This window comes from Malus sylvestris, chromosome 13, assembly GCF_916048215.2.
Source record: "Malus sylvestris chromosome 13, drMalSylv7.2, whole genome shotgun sequence".
NCBI classification, from domain to species: Eukaryota; Viridiplantae; Streptophyta; class Magnoliopsida; order Rosales; family Rosaceae; genus Malus; species Malus sylvestris.
In genome coordinates, this window is record NC_062272.1 from 33,946,355 (window position 1) to 33,960,881 (window position 14,527).

General features: G+C 37.3%; 1 pseudogene; it reads left to right on the forward strand.

Annotated features, from left to right (window-relative positions):
- The first annotated feature begins 1,348 nt into the window (after nucleotides 1-1,348).
- Nucleotides 1,349-2,099, forward strand: LOC126595443 (zinc finger protein VAR3, chloroplastic-like; annotated as a pseudogene).
- Nucleotides 2,100-14,527: the final 12,428 nt, after the last annotated feature.

Consider the following 14,527-nt stretch of genomic DNA (forward strand, 5'->3'; position numbering starts at 1 on the left):
TGATTTTCCAACGATTTCCATACAGCTTAATGGATTCTTATTTGTTTAAATTCATCTAGATGTCATAGAGGATTAACATGTAAGGATACTTTTGATGGAACCAGATGCCATGGCCATTGAACAATTTAGGGAAAATCGAGTATCAATATCAGGGAATTACTTGGGCATAACATATTAAGGGTGTTTATACCATACTTAGGGCCTTCGTATTTAGATCTCGTACAAATACTCGGGGGACTTAAATGTAATTATGTAATAAAGGAATGGGCAAATATGTAATAAGTGAGGAGCCCTTATTCTATAAAAGGACTCCTCACCCTCACAATTAGAGAAGGCCAATTCCTAGGCCATCAGAGACTTCACTCTCTCCCTCAGAGGCTCTGAATCTCTCTCCCTCATAAACAGTGAAATATATAATCAGTGTGGACGTAGCCAAAACCTTGGGGTGAACCACGATACATCTTGTGTTATTTACATTACTTGCAGATTCACGGTCGGATTTACGTTGTTCCAATACCTCCGGTTTTGTGCATCAACATTTGGTGCCGTCTGTGGGAATTGACACAAAAAGTTATGTTGGTTCTCTTTCATTTTTTCACATCCGTCGTGAACCTGCAGAAACCCAAGAACCTAGAAAACCTCACTCTTTGGGCTTTTCCAGAAAACATTCGCAGACTCTATGCAGTTTTAAGAAACCATCCAAAAAACCCATTTTCCATCTCTCTCTCTCTCTTATCTTTCTAGGTAACCATGCTCTTACAGAGAGCTCAACTGCAGAAGCAGAGCACATGAAATGGAGAAGACACAGACCCCACTAGCAAGCCTTTTTAGTGTGATCAGGATCCGCTGAGCTGTAGTGGAGTCCAACCCTAAGGTGGGCTCATCCAGCAAAATGGGCCCCCTTCATGAAAAACGTTGCAAACTTGCAATCTTTCAAACCTTTCTGCATCTGGGTACTTCCCAAATCGGCTTTTCGAGCTGGTCTTTGATCAAACCTAATACCATCACGGATTTTGAGTAGAGCACCGGCCACGTCGACCCCTCAGTCTTTAACCCCGCCAAGCTCAATACACAGTCTCACCTGGAAGCTGTAACCATCGAGCTTTATGAGTTCAGACCCGCTCTCGAGCTGCACTGCGTGTCTGCTCAGAACATGGTACCACCGCCCGGGAACCTCTAGGGACCTTTGACCATCATCGACGAGAGGACCGGTAAGAGGTATCAGGTACAGGTCTCTGACCTGCTCTCTCTCTATCTCTCTCTTCAATTTCTCCATCTTCCTCAGGTTCGAAAAGGGGGATTCCAGAAAAGAATCTGATAAAAAACCCAGTGGACCTGTAAGAAAGTTATGCCCTTCGCCACTGGACTGCACTTCCCCCAGTACGCCTCCTTTTCGGATGCAATTGAAAGTATTGACACCGTCCCGGCCAACAACACAGAAATGCCCCCCCGCACCACCCCTGGACCAAGTGGGTGCCCTTCGTCGACCACTTGAAGGCCAAGAGGTACTTCACCAGAATGCCGCCGAAAGAAAGCGATGGTTACACGAATATAAATGAAGTAAAGAAGGCCTCTTTCAACTTTGCTCGTGACCGCTATGATGTTTTCAAATTGTTATCTATGGAAGATATTTAAGTAGTTGCGGAGGGTGGATGTCCCAATCTTTGCTGGAAAGCTATGAATTCAACAAAAATATTGAGATTCCATTTGAGACTGGATGAAGGGGAGGTTTGCAGTGGTTGTAATCTCCGAGGTTCCTGTGATAGAGCTTATGTGATTCTTAAGGAATCTGAAGCAGCAGCACGTACAGTGGGTATAGTGCAAATACTATTGTTTTAATGCGTTGGATCCCATTGTTTTTTATGAAGGAGAGAAACTGCCTGGTAGAGAGATTCTAGAAACATCTGCAAGAAGCTGCTTTCTGAGTTGCTTCAACTCAATGAAAGGGTTGTTGAGAAAAAGAAAAATTATCCAATTTCATTGGTGATGAGCTATCTCAAGACGTTGAAGTGAAGAGGGGAGATTGGATGTGTCCCAAGAATGGAGAACCTGATCTCGTTGGTGGACAAAACCCAGAGAGCTTATACTGCTCTAGGTGACTATGGCGAAGGTAGCGCATTACCAACTCTTTGGGACTCTCTTCCCGCCATCGCCGTCATCGGTGGCCAGCGTCGGAAGACGCCGTGAATCATCTCTGCTCCCTCGTTTCCAGGCACAGGAGCAGGAAAAGGCATTGGCCCAGTTCCAGATATAGAACATTGTGAGCCATGAGCTTTCCTCTGCAAGAGCACATGGGAAACAAAAGCAAAAGAAAAAAGCCATCATTTTTTTATTTCAGAGAAAGCAAAAGGAGAAAGTGTTCGCGGTTTGCATGTGAAATCATTTCCTGATTTTTGAGAAAGTAAAAGCCATCTGCAATCTGAAGACTCCACTGATTTTATCGGCAAAAATAGAAGGGAAAAAGAGACACTCCACGTGATTTCCTTGTCTGCCATTTGCAAAAGAGAAAAGAAAATTATGGGTGTGACCTATTGATCAGAGGGTCGGATTTACTTTTGACTGATGTAATTTATTTTTCTTATCTTTCAAAGAAATCTGTATAAACCCCATCAGAGGGTAATAAAACAAACGACAAAGCCCAAAATAAATGGACTGGAATGTTGTGTAGAGGGCGAAGGCCCATAAGCCCAAAATAGCTCCAACCAGGCAATCAAAAGTACGCCCAGTACTCCACAATTATTCTACAACCAGCCGCTATTACCACCAACCAGGTGATCAAAAGTACGCCCAGTACTCCAAAATTATTCGGCAACCTGCCGCTATTACCACCAACTAGGTGATCAAAAGTACGTCCAGTACTCCCAAATTATACATAAGCATTACTCATGTCAATCATACATAAACATTCATGAGCATTACTCATATCAATCATACATAAACATTCATGAGCATCACTCATGTCAACATTCAGAAGCATCACTCATGTCAACATCCATGAGCATCACTCATATAAATCAACATAAACATTTATGAGCATCACTCATGTCAATCAGCTTCAAAAGCGTCATTTACAAAAGCTCTAGCTTCAAACAACTTCATTTACAGAGCTCTAGCTTCAAAAGCTACATTTACAAAAGCTCTAGCTTCAAAAGCTTCATTTACAGAGCTCCATCTTCAAAAGCATCACTTGCAAAGCTTCACCTACAAAGCTTCAGTGCAGGGTATACAAATACCGCCTCCGAACAACCGCCACTTTGGCCCATACATGGATTCAATTTAAAGTTTCCAGCCAACAAACTCTATTGACCGAAGACTTGGGGAACTACACTATGTACCATATATTGGGCCTCATAAAAAATACTCGGGGGACTTAGCCCATTATTTATGTATTGAGGAGCGAGCCTTTATTCTATAAAAAGGACTCCTTCACTTTCATTAGAAAGCACCCATTATTCATGTATTGAGGAGCGAGCCCTTATTCTATAAAAGGGACTCTCTCACCATCATTAGAGAGCATCAACTCTAGCCCATCATTCATGTATTGAGGAGCAAGCCCTTATTTTATAAAAGGGACTCCCTCACCTTCAACGCCACAACCCGAGCCAACCAAGGCAACATAAGCCACAAGCTGAGCAGCCTCGCAACATGTGCCACTTCTAGTTGAGCCTCATTTCACATTGAGCACCGCCTCATATCGAGTATTCAGCTCTAGACGACATCTAGTTACTTCGGCCCACACATGGACTAAATTTCAAGTCTCCAGCCAAAAGACTCTTTTGACTGAAGACTTGGGGACTACTATTTATACCATACTTAGGGCCTCCGTATTTAGATCTCGTACAAATGATCGGGGGACTTAAATGTAATTACGTAATAAAGGAAGGGGCAAATATGTAATAAGTGAGGAGCCCTTATTCTATAAAAGTACTCCTCACCCTCATAATTAGATAAGGCCAATTCCTAGGCCATCAGAGACCTCACTCTCTCCCTTAGAGGCTCTGAATCTCTCCCTCACAAACAGTGAAATATATAATCAGTGTGGACGTAGCCCTAACCTTGGGGTGAACCACAATACATCTTGTGTTATTTACATTACTTGCAGATTCACGGTCGGATTTACGTTGTTCCAAGACCTCCGGTTTTGTGCATCAATATGTAAGGATACTTTTGATGGAACTAGATGCCATGGCCATTGAACAATTTAGGGAAAATCAAGTATCAATATCAGGGAATTACTTGAGCATAACATATTAAGGGAATTAAGTATAATTGGTTACAGTGAATTCGGATGCCCTAGGTTTTATTTTCTTATATTTATAATTTTATTATTTCATGTATTTTATTTTAAAGTCATATTTCCTTTTTAGTTTAATTCAAATCTTCTATCTTTTCCGTTAAAGCTTCCCAATTATAATTTGTTTCAATTTAGTTAGTAAGACTTTTAGAATCAATTCGATCTCTGTGGTACCGTTTGGAACTCAGATGGGACGGGACAGAACGAAGGTTCCGTGTTATGTTTGGTACACGTAGGAGGGAACGAGACCGTTGTTTCGTTCTGCGTTTGGTACGCACTGGACAAAACAAAACCAAAAGATTGAATGACTAACTTACCCTTGTTTCGTCTATTGTTTGGTACAATGTTTATGAGTGGGACGGGACAGGACAATTTAATTTTTTTTTTTAACTTGTTCATGTTTGAACACATATATGCTTATCTATGATATATTTTTTTATAGTAGTACATGACTGAAGATATGTTATGCAATTTCTTGACTGAAGATATGTTATGCAATTTCTTGACTGAAGACATGGCAGAAGAAGCAAAACGAAAAACTGTCACAGCCCGTCCCAAAAATTCTATATCGGGAGCGTGAAATGATGGAATTACCCCTTAGCGGGGACTAAGGTACGTGTGTCACATTATTGGTTAAATATATACACCCCTAAGTTCTTGGAAAATAATTTAAGTTTGGATAAAAAAATGGTTTTGTAAATTTGTGTGGTTAGGGTTTGACGTGGGATTTGTTTGGTGACCACACACACCCTCGGGACATTTTCCCTTTCCTTCCCCGTGTCTCTCTCTCTCCTCTCCATTCAGTCTCTCTCTCATTCTTGAACTGTACAGACCAACGCCAAAACCCCCTAAAACTTCATAGATCGAGGATTTTGAAGACACCATCGTGCTCGTGAGGACTCTACGAACTCAACCACACCCATTTCAGGTAAGAAATCTTTCGATTTCACGTCGAAACCATAAGCACCGATTTTGGCATTGTTCATGAGCTTAGTGTTGGTTGATTTTTAGGACAATCCAAGCGTATAGTGAGCTTAGAGAGGTTCTAAGGAAGCTCGGGGACATTCGTTTGGAAGTTTTGGACGTCGGGATCACCACGTTCAAAGTTGGCCGGTTTTTGTGAAATTTCTCCAGTGAGATTTCATTATTTTTAGAGCCTTAAAGTAGTATAGCGTGTAACTACATGTTTAGGGCTTCATTTTGATATAAAATTCGAAGAAAACGGTTAAGAAACGAAGGAGAACAAGCATTTTTTAAAACTCGCCGGAATCCGGCCACCAGAAAAACCAGTCCGACGACTGGCTGAGGAAAAAGACGCACGTGGGGGCGCGTAGGTCCGTGCCACCCACGGCGCGTGGGGGCGCGTGACAAGCCCAAAATTAATTCTAAAAATTCCTCGACGTCCGTGACGTCGAGTAGGTCGATGTGGTATATTCATATACCCAAATTGAGCATCGTATGAGAAGTTATTTTGAATTGTTGGTTATGTGTTTAATTAACGTTTTTATAGTTGTTTCACATATAGGTGACACCTATCCCGAGGAAGAGCGCATCCAGGGACGTCACGGGGGTTACGACCCATTGACTTATCAGTGAGTGGGTAGTTTTGTTTTCGTATTACCTATATACTACTGTTTTTCCCAGAAAATGCAATTATATGAAAATATGTTTTAAAATGCCATGCATGCAATCGATGAGATATTTGAATTGATAATTGATGCATATATATATATATATATGTGAATTGACGCTGTTGACGCACATGTGAGTTTTTACATTATTCATACGATTTATTTTATGTGAATTGCATTGGAAGCTCATAACCTGCACCCTAGGTGTTAGTGCTTATATTATTCACCACACCGCACGCTCGCCTTGGATCCAAATAGGTGGATGTCGTACAGACCACTAGAGGTGGTTCCGACATGCCAGTCGTACAGACCATTAAAGGGGTTCCGACTGGTAGGTGACCTTAAATTATGTGCACAGATGATTGATGAGAGTGAAGGATTTATCTTGAAAAACATGTTCATTTGAGCAACATCATATAGCATGCAATTAACAATTAAAAGGCGGAATCATGCTTGCATGCACTCAAAAACAAAACATTACCATGAAATTCAAAGCCTAGTAGATTGGTGAACCAATAATCAACTCAAAACAAAGTGAGTTGAAATTAATACCTTTGTAGATTCCTCTTTGCATAAGCAAAGGCTAATCACCCAAAGAGATAGGGTCTTCATTCCTTGCTTCTTAGATCCATGGATTTGGATGGAAGAATAGGTTCTCCAAGTTCCCAAAATTGAGAACCTCTAAGTCTCTTCACCAAGGTTAGATTGTAGAAGAAATGAGTGACCTTGGAGTAGTAGGATTGCTAGATGTACCCTCCAAGGTGTTGGCCTCTTTAGAGAGAAAATGGAGAGACAATTCTCACCCATTTTCACCCAAAATAAACCCTTAATCACATTAATGAATATTTGGCTATAAAGTCATTTATATAGTCACTTCTTTAAGTGACCTAAATAACCAAAACCCTAATTCATTCCTCATGGCCGGCCTACCTTGGGAATTTTGGGCTTTTGGGCCTTTGTGAATCTTTATTCATTAAGTTGTCATACAACTTAAGTCAATGGGCTTGACGTTCGAAGCCCATTGGGCCTTAAGGTCCAAAACTATCCCGAGGTCTTTAACGAACTTATTCGTTTGATTAATTAACATATTAATTAATCCTTGCCATAAATTAAATGATTAAACCATTTAATCATTCTTACTCATTTCTGTTTAATCTCCAATCTCTACCTTTTACGGTGTGCGATCCATTAGGTTCCTTTTAGCGAGGCAGTGGGCGATTAAAACAATTTTACATCGATTGTGAATTGAAACAATTTTCAATTCTCCCTTTAGTGGTTATACACGTATAGGGCTTCCACAAACCATGGTTGACGCCTAGCAGCATGTCATGGTTACCCAAGCTAATCAGAAGAGGTTAGAGAACCTATTCAGTTCGGGATTACAAATGCAATACGGTCATTCTCTAATCTAATACTCTTGACCACATTGTTTGGTATGATAGTTTATTTATTCATGTCTACTATCCAATGTGATTTTGCTTATATGATTTCCTTGAATGTGATTTGGAACGCATTCCCCAATCTCATTCATACTCTGGCCAGAGATTCCAAATCATATCATAGAGTATTCTCCCTCAACTGTTTGAAGGTTAGAGATCCCTTGTTGCGCATTTACTTGTCTCCATAGCTAAGTGGCTTAACCCCAACGATGCCGTGACACCCCTAGGGGGTGAATTAGACATAATCAAAGATTAAGGACTTAACCACAAGACAACTGTGATGCCTCAGGTCAAATGACTACTTTGCATTATCCCAACCATGAGTTCTCATGTGACATGGAATATAAGAACTCTTCGTTGATCACGTTCAGTGAACTCATTCTCTTATTGAGCACCTACGTACTTGTCTTGATGTCACACACACCAATGACTCGAGACTAGTCACTCTCCCTGAGAGAAGACACAGTACGTACTGATCTTAACGGACTGTCAATGCCCAATTGGTAATCCTATGATCAGGAACATTTAGGATGTGTCTACGAAAGAATGGTCTCATTAATCTAACTTCATTAGATTGCATTCTCCCAATCACATATTCCTTGGACTTTATCGTTTAAGCATATAACATTTATATGAGACGGCTCAAACAATAATCTTTGCCCTTTATATGTTAAACTAGATTAGTTTAACATTTGAAATGTCCGTAAAGTATCATCATATGATTGGTTTTAGGGCACATTTCCAACAATCTCCCACTTGCACTAGAGCCAATCAGCATTGGTCATCAGTGATGATACCTCTTCTGTCGTCATTTCATAAATGGCTGAGTAGTAGGCCTAGACAATGGATATCTATATGTGTTATCCACAGAAGCAACCTTGAGAATAACGACGTCACCATTATACATGATTCTCAATCATGTGGTTCAGTCTCTCATTTGTGTTCGGATCTTGATGAGACCTTGATTCCCAGGCTTGAGCTATCGCCCCATTAGTGTCATACACTTTCTGGTTGGAACCGAATAGAGAGTTCATAAATGAACTTTCTCATCCAAACAACATTGTTGTAAACTTCTATATGGCAATATATCTTGCATTCATAATGGAACACACTAAAGTCATTACTTTAATGTTTCCATCCAAATATCTCTTTAGTCATAATAAAGAGATATTTGTTTATCTCTTCATTCATAATGAAGAAACATCCAATGATGAATTAGATTCATAATCTAATACATTTACGCTTCCATTACGTTACTCTAATTCTTCCTCATTCTTTGAGGAATCTATCCTTAAGTATTTCTTAAATACTTAAGGACTCACTTGACAGTTGCCACGGTTCTGATCCTGGGCTTGCACTGATATCGTCTTGTACCGTTCTAGGTACAACTCATATCAATGTTTTTCATACAATATGAAATACATAAATCACCTTTCTGCTTATGCATAAAGGATTCAATTTACGCATTATTTTTTTTTTTTTTTTTTTTTTTTTTTTTTATGGGAGTCAAAGGGTACGTTCCCTTTGAGAAGGGCAACTTGCTAGTCTCACTAGAATCGTCCTTCTTATTGAAGTTTATCATCATATGAGAAACTTCCTAGCATCCATTGTCTATTATTAGGGATTGATATAATCCAATTATATCATGAAATATATCATTATAGATTTCCATCCCATGTATATAGACTATATCTCCCATATACATTCTATCTTCATATAATGTATTAAAGTCATAACTTTAACGAAGAAGTATTCTTTTCATTTCCAAAATTAATATATCATATATACTTAAATTTTAGGAACATGATTAACTCCCACTAATCTTTTGTAAAACTCGTAAACAAAAGATTCATTTACATCTTGATGAGAAATCAAACGATTTGATCCTTTTTCCTCATAAAATGCAAATAGCTCCCACTAACTTGCTAAGATCCATGATGGATGGATCTCTACAACTTACATGTCTTGTGATTTATAGTTTTGGACATATATTATCAAGACTATCTTTAATAATGGTTTCGGAAACCCATATTATGTCAAAACATTGAATCACCATTTTAGTTGTAGCTAGCAATCTTCGAATTTAATTGAAACCAAGCCTACCTCAAAGATGGTTTCTTCAAAGTCAACCATTCTCTTTGATTGTAGTTACCTTAAGCTACCAATTAGTTATGAAGGTTTCATTATTTCGAGTCAAATGGTACTTTACCATTTCCTTGAGTATATATCGTATATGCACTCAATGTAGTCATAAGGATTTTCATTCTTATCGACTACCTTGGAGCTTGTGGTATAGGAACTAGGTTGTTATATTTGTTGATTACTTCCTTGTCTCTCAAAGAACCCATTCTTTGAGTTCTATCTCTCGTTCATTTGCTCTTAGGCAAATCACATTGTAGGATTACAATGAACTTCCCAACAAAACAACATTTGTTAGTTGGATTATAGAAGCGATATCCAAAAGTTAATTTAAGGATATCCCACAAGATTGTTATCAAACAAATATTGCTTATTAGCACACAACCTCAAATCTTAACATGCTTAAGATTTGTCTTTCTTTCCAACTACATCTTATGGAGTTATGAAAATTTTGGAAGATCTTCTAATTGACAATCATATTGTTTTAGAAGTATATATCCTATATATGGGTAATAGATAACATCTAACGAACTAAATCTTATTTTAGTTCGTTCTTCTCCTAATGGAGAAATACATTATCTTATGATGCTATTTTCCTTGATATCATTCAAGGAAACTCATCTAAAGTGTTACCTTTCCTTGGATCAAATCTAAAGAGGTAAATACTTTAGATATCTTACTCATCTATTTACATTTCTTGAATTCTTTGAAACTTTTTGCAAAGTATTCGGACTTGTGTTTATTCAAAATAAACTATAGTCCAACCGAGAGTGATCTTCGGTGAATGTCATATAACATGAGTAGTATTATGTTGAGGACAAGTGCCACTAACATCTAAGTGAATTAACCTCAACAACTTTTGTGATTCTTTCTTCTTTCCAAAAGAATAAAGATTCGAACATTTCGCCTCTATACAATTTTAACAAGAAGGTATTGGATCCGGATCTAACGATCCAAAGCATCCTTGTTTCACCAACTCGTAACTTATGTTTTAGAGGTATCACAATTTAGTTGGGATTAGTCACTACCTTGCAACCTTTTGGGTTTTAAGCATCATTATATTCTAAACAGTTAACACTACCATATCATCTCTACTATAGAGACAATCAATTAGATTACTATAATCCAATTTCTTTGGTAGTTCATATGAGGAAGTAAGTACTATCTGCTTTCGCAGAGATCTATATCTTATTCACGTTCCGTATGTGAAGTACCTTTTCTTCTCTCATATATCTTCTACTTCTTATTAGTCACACTTTTACAACGATTTGTAAAACATAGTTACTAATACGGAATCATACATTCAAGTAGAAGAACCAACTGTTTTGAACTTTTCAAGAACATTTTACAACACCTTCGAAAGGTGTGTTCTTGACACTTGCAAGACATTTCTTGCAAATACCCCTTCCAATGTCCATCCTTTCATAAAGAAAGTTTGTTCCCTTGGAGTTATTTATCTTCTTTATTTGACTTTCACCTTTGACTACATTAGTCATGGTCCCTAAACTCCCACTATCTCTCTTGAAACCTTTTTCAATTGTGTTATACACATCAAACAATTTGGAGAGTATGTGGTTATTGTTCATTACATAGTTTACCATAAACTTAGTGAACCATTAGGATAGGGAAACAAAGGTGAAGTCCTTGCCTAGTTTCCGTCTCGTTAAGTGGTTTAACACTTCAACACTTAATGATTCAAAATCATCATAAGTCCATGTTAATGGACTATTTTTGTCAACCAACCATTATGTTCTAAACATAATTACAAACTTTCAAGAGTTGTACAAGGCAACTCTCATTTCTTCATACAACATTTGGAAGTGAAGAATCATGGCACATTAAGTGTCCAAGCCTTTGTGCTTTCTTCTCAAGTTCCTTGTTCATGTAACAAAGAAACAAGCACTAAGTGTTTGCATTGATTAAAGGTTGTTCAAAGCAACTCTTATTTCTTCATACAACAATTTGTAATTGAAGAATTATGACATTAAAAGTGTTGTCCTCTTTATGATAGACCTTTTCTAACATATTCTTCTAATGATACATTATCAATAGGAAGATTGTGAGGATGAGACTACTTAGGTACATTTACAAGCCATTAAAGACAATCTATGGTTTTGTAGTACCAAGTCCGTAAACTAAACGTTCGGCTTTTATTTGTCAAGTGTTGGATAGCGTTTGCAAATATATTGGTAAACAAATACATAACGTATATAAATTGATTGATTTTAAGCCATTTGATTCGGGTCTTTAAATCAAATAGCATCACCCACTATTTTTGGCAAATTCCATATCCCTCATTGGAATTCGAGAGTTTTGGATGAAACTCTTAGTAGGTTATGGGAGGCTCACTATTATCAAGCCCACCTCACAATGATATGATATTGGCTAGCATTAATAATAATGAGAGAGTACGCTTACTCATTTGCAACTAATGCAAGTACCCATCTTATTTGGCCTCTAGAGAATGTAACCTCACAATGATATGATATTGGTTCCATTGCACTTAGTTAAGTTCTTCCCACCATGCTTAGTGCGTGAAGGGGTTCAAGAATAGCCTCACGATGATACGATATATAGCTATCCTCGTTGCCTACACTCACCTCATCATATGTATATAGACTCCTCCTGAGTATAAGCATGCACTTTGTACTTCCCCATGATAGGGTGAAGCCGGTGTACAAGTCATAAACGATTGGAACTACCATGGTAGAAGGCCACGAAAGAATGTTCTAAGCACTCTCACGCTTTCAACTTAATATTGGTTTGGTTGAGGGTTTTAGGTCTCATCACATATCAATATACATTTTAATCTCTATTAAAACAATTTTGGTCCTATTACAACTATTGGTCCATTGGATTGTTTTAGTTGTATATAATACTCCCACTATGCTTATAAAACGGTTTTTAAAGCAAGAGTATATGATACTACTATCATAACCTTTGCATTCATTTAATGGACTATATAGTTGCCTTAGGGCCTTAGGATGACTATGAACCTTTGTTTAGATTCAACACGAGCCTTGTGTTGAATCTCGGTCTAGGGATGGAGATTGATTTTAGTTACGCGTTTAATCACATTAAGGCGTGTTGTCTTAGGGGCGTTGGACCCAATTACTTCATTTTCATGCATATCATATAAAGCAAGAAAGAAATACTTCAAAGTAAAGGATGAGCTTATGCTCATTACAACATTTGCATAAAACAAATTACCTTAAAGTAAAGAAGGACTTATGCCCTTTTACAACATTTGATTAAATCAAATTACAACCAAAATCTAATCTACACATTCCCATGGTTCAAACAAATTTGAAACGCCTTTCACATAGCTCAATTATATTAGGCTTAGGTTCATAATCATCCTTTAATTAATTAACGCTTTAACTAATTAATTGAATGCAACATTTTCATTTGGTTTTTGTATCCATAAAATTGATTTAAGTGGAGCTAAACAAAATGAAAATCCAATTCTCATTTAAAGAGACAAAACAATTTTGTTCTCATCCTATTTGGGCCATCATGCAATAACCACAACTTTTTGGGCCATATTGCGAAAACATACACTTTTGGGGTCACTTTGTAAAAACACAAAAGTCACTACTTCATGTAAATACAACTAGAACCCAAAATTTAAATAAATTCAAAAACTTCATTAAAGGAGCAAAACAATTTGTCCTTTAGCGTTTTTAGGCCTTAACGTCAAAACGTAAACTTTCGGGTCAAAGTACAAATACACAAAAGTATCAAAACTTTATGTAATTGCATAAAAGCCCCAAAAATACCCTATTTTATTAGGGTGGCCGGTTTTTAGGGATAAAAATGAGTGATGGGTGTTTTGATTTATTATTTTTGTCAAAAAACAATCAAGTAGTGCTTTCACCTTTCATAAAAATAATATATGTTTTGATGATTGATGTTTCCATCATCATTTATACAAATATTTAACACTTTAAATACTTTCATAAAATTAATATATGTTTTGATGATTGATGTTTCCATCATCATTTATTCAAATATTTAACACTTTAAATACATGATAAATCATTTGAAAAACATATAACATAAACTTTATGAAATATTCAAAACTTTGAATCAAAACACAAAACCTTTTTGTTCTTGGCAAGAACATCAAGAACAATGAAGAACATCCATGAAAACCCATAAGAGCTCCATGAATGTTTTCAAGCCATAAAACTCAAATTTTCACCATTCAAAATGGTGTTAACATCCTAGGGTACTTAGGGGTTCCAAAAGTCACCTTAAAACATTTTTAACAAGACAAACATGAACCCAAAAAATCACCCTTTGGATTTGGCCGAAAATCCCCAAAATCATGGCACCAAATTTTAGCTCCAATATTCATCCTCATATGAACTACATCTACAACATTTGAGATGGCAAATTTTCAAACAAAATTTACATTCAAAGAAGCAAGAATAAAGCTTGTAACAATTACAACTTTTAAATCATAAACTTATGAACTACAAAACCCAAAAGGATTCACCAACTACTAGACCTAGGCTCTGATACCACTGAAGGATTTATCTTGAAAAACATGTTCATTTGAGCAACATCATATAGCATGCAATTAACAATTAAAAGGCGGAATCATGCTTGCATGCACTCAAAAACAAAACATTACCATGAAATTCAAAGCCTAGTAGATTGGTGAACCAATAATCAACTCAAAACAAAGTGAGTTGAAATTAATACCTTTGTAGATTCCTCTTTGCATAAGCAAAGGCTAATCACCCAAAGAGATAGGGTCTTCATTCCTTGCTTCTTAGATCCATGGATTTGGATGGAAGAATAGGTTCTCCAAGTTCCCAAAATTGAGAACCTCTAAGTCTCTTCACCAAGGTTAGATTGTAGAAGAAATGAGTGACCTTGGAGTAGTAGGATTGCTAGATGTACCCTCCAAGGTGTTGGCCTCTTTAGAGAGAAAATGGAGAGACAATTCTCACCCATTTTCACCCAAAATAAACCCTTAATCACATTAATGAATATTTGGCTATAAAGTCATTTAT